General features: G+C 42.2%; 1 non-coding gene across 1 annotated transcript; it reads left to right on the forward strand.

Moving 5' to 3' along the window:
• The first annotated feature begins 5,188 nt into the window (after positions 1–5,188).
• TRNAE-UUC lies at positions 5,189–5,262 on the forward strand. The gene has a single exon. It is a non-coding gene; the product is annotated as a tRNA-Glu (tRNA).
• The last annotated feature ends 3,494 nt before the right edge of the window (positions 5,263–8,756 follow it).

Here is an 8,756-nt window from a genome sequence, read left to right on the forward strand (position 1 = left end):
GCCTGGACGATTCCATGGACAGAGGCGTCTGGTGGGCTCCAGTTCATGCGGCTGCAAAGAGATGGACATGACTGACTACACACACACAATTGGGTTCCAAATTTAAAAGTTGAAATGTAGTCCATGGTATCGTGCAAGTAACTAAACTTAAATGAGTATCAGATGAAAAGTTTTCTCCTGTCACACACAACAGAGCTATATTTGTGCACCTAAAAATAGTGTGCTCAGTCACTCATTCGTGTCTGACTCTTTGCCACTCCTTGGACTATGACCCGCCAGGCTCCTCTGTCTGTGGGATTTTCCAGGCAAGAATACTGGAATGAGTTGCCATTTCCTGCTCCTGGAGATTTTCCCGACCCAGGGATCAAACCTGCGTCTCTTCTCTCCTGCCTTGGCAGGTGGATTCTTTACCACTAGCACCACCTAGGAAGGCCCGTAGATAATGACAGCTAGGTTACAATTTAGGCTTAGCCCTTTTGGATTTGATTTTGAGAAATGTCTTTATTTCAGAAACATTAAAATGTGGAGAAGGAATAAGGTCTTAGCATCAAGACACTCTGGTATTTATTGTTTTTAGCCGAATACAGAATGGAATCATGAGGTAGGGACAGCTGTATAGATAAGAGATTTCTACCTATGCTGCAAAAAACATCTTTCCCCTAGTATAGGGTTCTGATAGGCAACACTTTATATTTATCGATTCCCTATATCTACATTTCATTGATAATCTAAATTCTTCATAGTGAACTGAAAGCAGCTTGATAAAAACCTTAGAATATATTGTGGCAGCACAATTTACCAATTTATTGTTAATATTAAGTTTTTGTACTTTGATTACTTAAAGATTGAGAAATTGAAACAAGGAAGTCTTAAAATCAAGTAAGGTAAAGTCCTCCCCAAATAGCCATACTTCCAATTCTCAAGATAAAGCAGCTAAGATTTCAAGAATAATTTTCCACATTCAAGGCAAAGCCAGGACTGAAATCCACATTTCCTGTCTCTCCTAATCTCCAGTTCCACACTTCCTGTGTCCTCCTAGCACAATGCATCTTATTCCTTGACCTGCAATAGATGACTAAAAATCCGCAGTAAACAGCTCAGCCTGTTCTGGAGAGCAAAAATGTATATTGTGGGTCAAGGTCGGCTTATCATCCGCAGGGTGATATACAAGACGTTCAGCGTGCCCCTAGGCCCATTGACCCCTGCCCCAGTCCTTCCTGGCTTGTCTCTGAACCCATTCCCCTCTTAGTGCTTATTGGCTGGACCTACTTCTATGTAAACACGCGCATTGGGAAATGGAATAAATTATCTAGTTTAATTAAAACAGCAGCATGATATGCATTATCAAGAGAAAATATTACTTTGACTTAAAAGTTTCCTTCTTGGAGCCCAGGAGAGACTGTTATGGACTGTTCAGCATTCTAAAGGCTGTGTTTGTTTTCAGTACATTTTAAGTGGAATATTTTTCACCCTTCTGAGTAGGGCATACAAAGGCTTTAATTAAACAATGTCACATGGGAACTCTTGCCCCCAAACCCTTTACTGGCCCTAATTAGCAGATGCAGCTGTAGACTCTATCAATATTAGATGGTCTGTTTATTGTGTCCATTTATATCACACTCATCAGGGAGCATGTGGAAGGCACCCCAGAATTATCAGCTTTAATTAAAACTGGCTCAATTGGTGGAGAAAATATCCCATGCAAAAATGGGTCAGGTGAAAAAGGAAGATTTGAAAAAAAAGAGAAAGAAACAGCAACATCATACTGGGACTATTATTACCGAGTCTTCTTTAGGAAAAATGAAGGAGGATACTTGATGAACTGTTTCTCACCAACTGCTTGAGAGAAGCGTAGGCATTTCAGGCCAGGTTGAATTACACGGACGTGGGGTCTCTCAGTCGGAACGTCTCCCTCCCCTGCCCAGGGTCCCCGAGTGAATGCCACGGCTCCAGCAGGTTTCTTTCTAAGTAGAGTGGTAAGGAGGAGTAGCACATTCATTTAGACACACTCACTGAATTCATCATTCAAGGAATTATATAAAACTACATGTGGAAACTCCTAGAAGATTGTTTTATGTATCTCAAATATATATAACAAAATTACTATTACTTATTTGATTTCTGCCGTGCACTTATATATCACTCTAATCCTAACCACTCAACACTGCTATTTTGCATTTTCTAGATAAAAAATCTGACGTTCAAAAATATTAAGTCCTTTCCAAATGTCATAGACTTAGTACACAGTAGAACCAAGATCTAAACATCTGTCTAATCCCAGAGCCCAGACAAGTTTCCCTACCTCTCCCGTGTTAGTCAAAAGAATTTAACATTTTGCCAACAGCTTGCTTACAGGGATTCATGAGCTGAAGACAAGCAAAGTTGCTTTGAAGACAAGCAAAGTTGAGTTTAAACTCTTTCCCATTTTCTTAACTTCTCTAAGCCTCAGTTTCTTCATTCATCAGATCAGGGTAAGAAACATTTCTTGAAACTTAGATGACAGGGGATAACTTCTGTGAAAAGATTTTTAGCTTCTGGAAAATGCTTGACAAATACTATTTCATATCTTATTCTCACTTACATTCCACAGTGATCCTATTTTGGAAGACACTTTGAGACGGAGAGTTCTTCCTATCTCTTTGGAGTATGGCTGAGTTTGCTAACACAAAGCCCCTTTGAAGGATACGGTATGTTGTCATTCACCTTTAGTGCTCTGCAGAAATAACAAGCCTCCTTCATTTGTTCTATTTACAAGGAAAGAATTGCTGGTGACATGTCTCTTCAGGATAAAAACTGTGAAATTTGAAAACATGATCAGCCAATAATGGGAAAAGAGTAAAGGTTTAGAGTCAGCTTCTCAAGCTTTTCCAATGATGTCCCCTTAAAGGCATGGCAGAATGAACTTATATATCTATGTGGTTTGAATGCTGTAGTATAGATTTAAACACTCCTTTACATCTTATTTAAAGAATATTATTTAATCTTTAAGATGTGCAGTTTTGTAACCCTTGGTATACATCTGTTTTATTTGAAAAAGAATTATTAAGTCTACTCCCCTACCTGTCACCTTTTCAAGTCATCCAGCCATGTCCATCATATTTATCTTATGTCTATGCTTCATAGAAACATCTCTAAGAAGTTTTGGGGGAAATCTGATATTCAGTCTAGGAAGTACAAATTTGGAAAATATTTCAGCCAAAGTAGAAATAGACCAAATAAGAATGTTTGCCTTCTAGGAACTGTTTCTGAAGTGATTGTCATGAGAATAAGCTCCTTTCTGACATTAGACCTAACATTCTGATGTTAGGTGGGATGGTCCCTGGGAGGCCAATTATTCCTGGATAAGGACAACAGAGAGGCAAGAAAAGTGATTCAGGTTCTATGCCAATGACATATTTTTCTATAAAGTTCATTGTTTATATATTAGAATATTAAACATTAAAAACCTCACCTAACTCACTATTCAAGTGAAAGCACAATTTAATGAGAAATAATAAGTCATAGGCAGGGGTCTTCAGTTTTATAGCCTGTTCCATTTCCAGGCTAAAGTTTAAAGGTCGATCCCCTGGCATGTTACTCAGGGCCCTAGATTCAGCTCTGAAGCCCTGAGTTCTCTAGTTTCCCCAGCTGCCGTGAGCATCCCCTGGTGAGGGCTTTTATTTAAGTCCCTCTCCAGAAACTTCCCTATAAGGGCACCACCTGGGCCAAAGTCAGGCCTGTCTCCCTTGCCACAATCCAGAATGCCCTTGAAGGACCATCTCAACTCCCCAGCTCCTGGGCAGACACTCCATAATTCCTGCCTCACAGTCAGCCTTCTTCTTACCCAGTCCAACTTCTCTCACCCCTTTTCGGGTGCCATTCCTACAAATTAAGTCTTTACCCCAGACTCTGTGTACTGAGGAACCCAGCCGAGGATAGCTTCTCACACTAGTAAGTTAACTGGCTTCAATTTGCCCTATGCAACGATTTCCCAGGTTTCATTAGACACCATCTCTGAATTTAAACGTGCAAATAAAGTAACAACTCTGTGAATCAGAAACATCATTGGTATGTGGATATGTAACTGTAGGCAGAAAAGTGATCGTTTCTAATTCAGTTTTAGTGAGTGAGTGAGTGAAAGTTGCTCAGTTGTGTCCGACTCTTTGCGACCCCATGGGTGGAATTGTCCAGGCCAGAGTACTGGAGTGGGTAGCCTTTCCCTTCTCCAGGGGATCTTCCCAACCCAGGGATCGAACCTGGGTCTCCTGCATTGCAGGTAGATTCTTTACCAGCTTAACCACAAGGGAAGCCCTGATAGCTCAGTTGTTTTAGTGAAAGCATTATTTATTATGGTTCAGGCATGAAATTGTTTGAATGTACATATTTAGTTTTGATTCTCACAACCACCATAGGGTATAAGTATTATTCTACGTGTTTAGGAAATGAAGAACTGAAATCTACTCACTTGGTTAAAGTCATAGTGTTAGTAAATCAAGAGGTCACAATTTGAACTCAAATCTTCTTTCTCCAAGGCTGGTAGTTTCCAGTCCATCTGTGATGCTTTGTGCTGTTTACACATGTTTCCAGCTCTCTGCCTTCTGAACACAAAGAAGAATAGACTTTGCTACCCACTGAATGTTAAGCATGGCCATGCCACTTGCTTTGGGCCCATGGAATGGAACCAGAAGAGATGGCTCCTTTCTGCCTTCCTGCCCCTTCCTGCCACAGGGAGCAGTGACATTGCAGATGGTCGTGGCTCTGCCACCTTGTGCCCCTGTGTAAAGACAGCATGGAAAAGAGCCCCCAGCACAACTCAAGATGAGCGTGGATTGTAAGTGAAAAAGGAATCTGCATTAAGTCACTGCTCTCCAGGGGTTGTTCGTGATCATGGCCTAACCTCATGTGGGGCTTTCCAGGCAGCGCTAGTGGTAAAGAACCTGCCTGCCAGTGCAGGAGACATAAGAGATGCAGGTTCAATCCCTGGGTTGGGAAGATCCTCTGAAGGAGGGAATGGCAAGCCACTCCAGTATTCTTGCCTGGAGAATCCCATGGATAGAGGAGCCTGGCGGGCTACAGTCCAAGGGGTCAAAAAGAGTCAGACACAACTGGATCGACTTAGCACGCATGCATGCAACCTTACTTGATTAATTCATAAATTATGGCTAAAGAACAGATTAATTTTTAACTTAAGAAGTATTAGTAGGAGGAATCCCCTGGTGGTCTAATTGTTAAGACTTGGTACTTTCACTGCCATGGGCCTAGGTTCGATTCCTGGTTGGGGAACTAAAAGGTCCCAAACTGTGCAGCATGCCCCCCACCCCCCCAAAAAAAAACATAGATTAGTAGGGAACTGCCATTTTTGCTAGAATTGAAATATCCTTTTAACACTAGAATTTACTTTATAATATAATATAATTGAAAGAGTTTGGGTCTTGTAACCATGTAGATGTATAATTTAATTTGGATCTCTGATCTAACCTATCAGATCAGATCAGATCAGATCAGTCGCTCAGTCGTGTCTGAGTCTTTGCGACCCCAGGCCTCCCTGTCCATCACCAACTCCCGGAGTTCACTCAGACTCACGTCCATTGAGTCAGTGATGCCATCCAGCCATCTCATCCTCTGTCTTCCCCTTCTCCTCCTGCCCCCAATCCCTCCCAGCATCAGAGTCTTTTCCAATGAGTCAACTCTTTGCATGAGGTGGCGAACGTGTTTAATAACCTTGAGTTTCAATTTCTCTTTTTCAGCCCCTGTTTACTCATCTATAAAATGAGGCTAGTAATATATTAATATAGTAATATATTTTGTCACAGCATTGATGTAATGGTTTGATAAAATAAGGCTGGTAAAGCTTTTAGCAAATTGTCTGACACATAGATGGTATCAAATAAGTGTTTTACAGGAAGTATATCTTTTTATAACTCACTGCATCTGAAAGTCATTTTTACAAATATAGATTCCTGAGGCCCATACCAGACCTACTGAATTAGAATCTTAGGTTGTGATCTACATTTTTAACAAACTCCTCTAGCAATTCTTCCCTGAGATTGAAAATAACTGTACTAGACAAATGTTAAATATTGCTGACATATATATTATCTCAGAGAACCAGAAAAGCCTCCAATGAGAATCTTCAAATGATCTTAGAACCAACAGAAGTATCACTCACTGCACTGTAGATAAAATGAGCTCAACTGTATATAAATCAAAATGAGAGGATTTGGGGGAATACAATACACACTTCAAAGCCGTGACATCTGAAAGAAAAATCTCTGTGAATTCTTTATGTCTTTAAGTATCACATGAATGATATAGTCTGACTACAGTAATCTTTGCTGATGAGAATCAGGGTTTGGAGGGGGGAGCAGTCTGGGACTTAAAGACTGACTGAAATCAGATGCCTATGAAATGAGAGTGACAACCAAGGAGATCAAGGCAAGGACAATTTTCTCAGAAGCCCCTGTGCGTACACGGAAATAACTGCTGAAACTTTCTGGTGGAATTCTAGGCTGGAAATTTTATTTCTGCTGCTTTTAATAATTCAGATGCCTTTGAAACCTGCTGTGCTTTAGAGTTGTGGTGAGTAACTTTGGAAATGTGTGACCCTTCCAACCGCCTAATTGCCAAGTCACTTTCTCTACTTCTCCTCTCGTCCTGAGTCTATGTTTATATATATGCATACTTACAGGGCAAAGAAAAAAAAAAGAGAGAGAGAGAGAAGGTAGAAATAACCAAGGAAGAGGCTAATGAGTGTTAATGATGCCTTTGGGTTATCTTGTCCAAAACAGGTGAGTGAAGAGCACTTCTGACTTTGAGAGTGGGGCTGGGGTGGGAAACCCATAGCCAATGGGATCTGGGAGAAAGGGTTAGCGGGAAAGCAGGGCTGGGCATTGTGACCTGAGACCACTGTGTGAAGAAGCACTGGAGCTCGGTTTAGCTTTGAGGTCCTGGAGTCCCCAGAGAGCTGCCCTCCGGGGCCCAGAGCTGGACAAGGACACTCCGCTACTGTTTGGGTCAGAATAGGTAGGGACTCCTCTACTCCTTCAAGGCATCACACAGCTGCAAGGAGCAAGCACAGCAGAGACAGGTCCACAATGATCGCTTTTCCTGGCTCAAGACTATGAAGTCTGGTAGACACCATTTCAGATCTCCGTGAGCCCTGCCTCCCTCCCTGCTGCTCTGCAAGTGTTCTGTATCACACACGAGAAGAGAGAAAGGGAACCCTGCAGTACTCCAAATAACTGGTATTGAATTTCTTATGACTTGGGGTAGGTGGGGAGGTCTTTAGTGGATCTTAAATAAAACACACATTTAAACAAATGCAATATTACTTGCCCTTTGAATACTGAAAAGTTTGGACGTGTGTACTAAACCCATCAACTTGCCTGAGTGATACTGGGATCAGCTGGCAGACCCCCACGCTTTGATTTCTGCTGACACGGAAATGGAATGTTAATGGAAGGCGAGGCTGTAGCATGGTGATTTAGCATTGCTTGTGGGAGTAACTTGCTACAGTCATCATTTTACTCATCACTTTAGGTGAGATGTGCTTGAGGCAGCTCTTCCTCAGTATTTGATTTTTCCGGTCTTTGTTTTGTTTTGTTTGTTTTTTACAGTTAGGTGCTGCATTTATATCTGCTGGTTTAAATTCTGTTGTATTTCACTTTTAGCCTTTTAGTGTAGCAAACCATGTTTTACTTTCAATTAGGTACTGCTAATGGAGTACCTGGTAAGGGCTTAGGGAATAATTCTGCAGCTAATTTTTGTACTCACTGCATAAGGATCATTCCTCATGTATAATGTGCCCCAAATGCAGCTTCACTTTCTGGATACCTTGATGCAGATAGAATAGCTTTTCATCATTAGGTGCAAAGAAACAAATCACAGAGAATGCAGAGAAATGGAAGTCAGCAGCAGATTTGCTCTTCCTTCCTTCCTTCCTTCCTTCCAGTGTCTTTTGGGGAGCCAGATCCTAATCAACAGAGAAGAGTCTTGGGTGGCTTTTACCGCTCTGAGTGAACTGGATTATCACTTAGAATGATGTCTAGTCATTATTGTGCTTCCTTGGGGGCTTAGTAGTAAGGCATCCGCCTGCTAATGCAGGAGATGTGGGTTCCATTCCTGGGTCAGGAGGATCCCCTGGAGAAGGAAATGGCAACCCACTCCAGTATTATTGCCTGGAAAAATCCCAGGGACAGAGAGGCCTGGTGGGCTATAGTCCTTGGGATCGCAAAGTCTGAGACATGCCTGAGCATGCACGCTTCTACTACCAGTTAGCATCAGCACGTGGGAGTTACGAGTTGTGCTTTATTCTTCCATGGCCTACCTCCGGTAGCAGACACCATTGGTTGCCCCATCCATCATCCTGCTCCTCTGGGCACTCCCCTTTGCTAGCACATGCCTACACAGTTCTACTGGAAACCTTTGTGATTCCTACTTGAAAGCACTCTCTAGGTTCCAGCCCCTAACGACCAGAAGTGCCATGGGCTGATGCACCAGGAAATAACGTCAGGCAAAGAGAGAGGGGAATGAGAGGATCAAGTCACCTCTCCCGTGCCCCTGGGAACAGGGGGTGAGTAACCTTGTGCCACGCCCTCCACTGTCTCCCTGAGTTCCCACTGGGATTGGGTGAGTCCCAGCTGCCCTCAACATTGATCTGCTTATTATCGTAAACCTTACTGACTTTCTTCCATTTCCTGTCTCCTGCCCCCACTTTGCTATTGGGGTTTCCCAGGACCACCTCCCAAATATATTATTTGCCCACAAGTATTTGTCTC

Source organism: Bubalus bubalis, chromosome 5, assembly GCF_019923935.1.
Source record: "Bubalus bubalis isolate 160015118507 breed Murrah chromosome 5, NDDB_SH_1, whole genome shotgun sequence".
NCBI classification, from domain to species: Eukaryota; Metazoa; Chordata; class Mammalia; order Artiodactyla; family Bovidae; genus Bubalus; species Bubalus bubalis.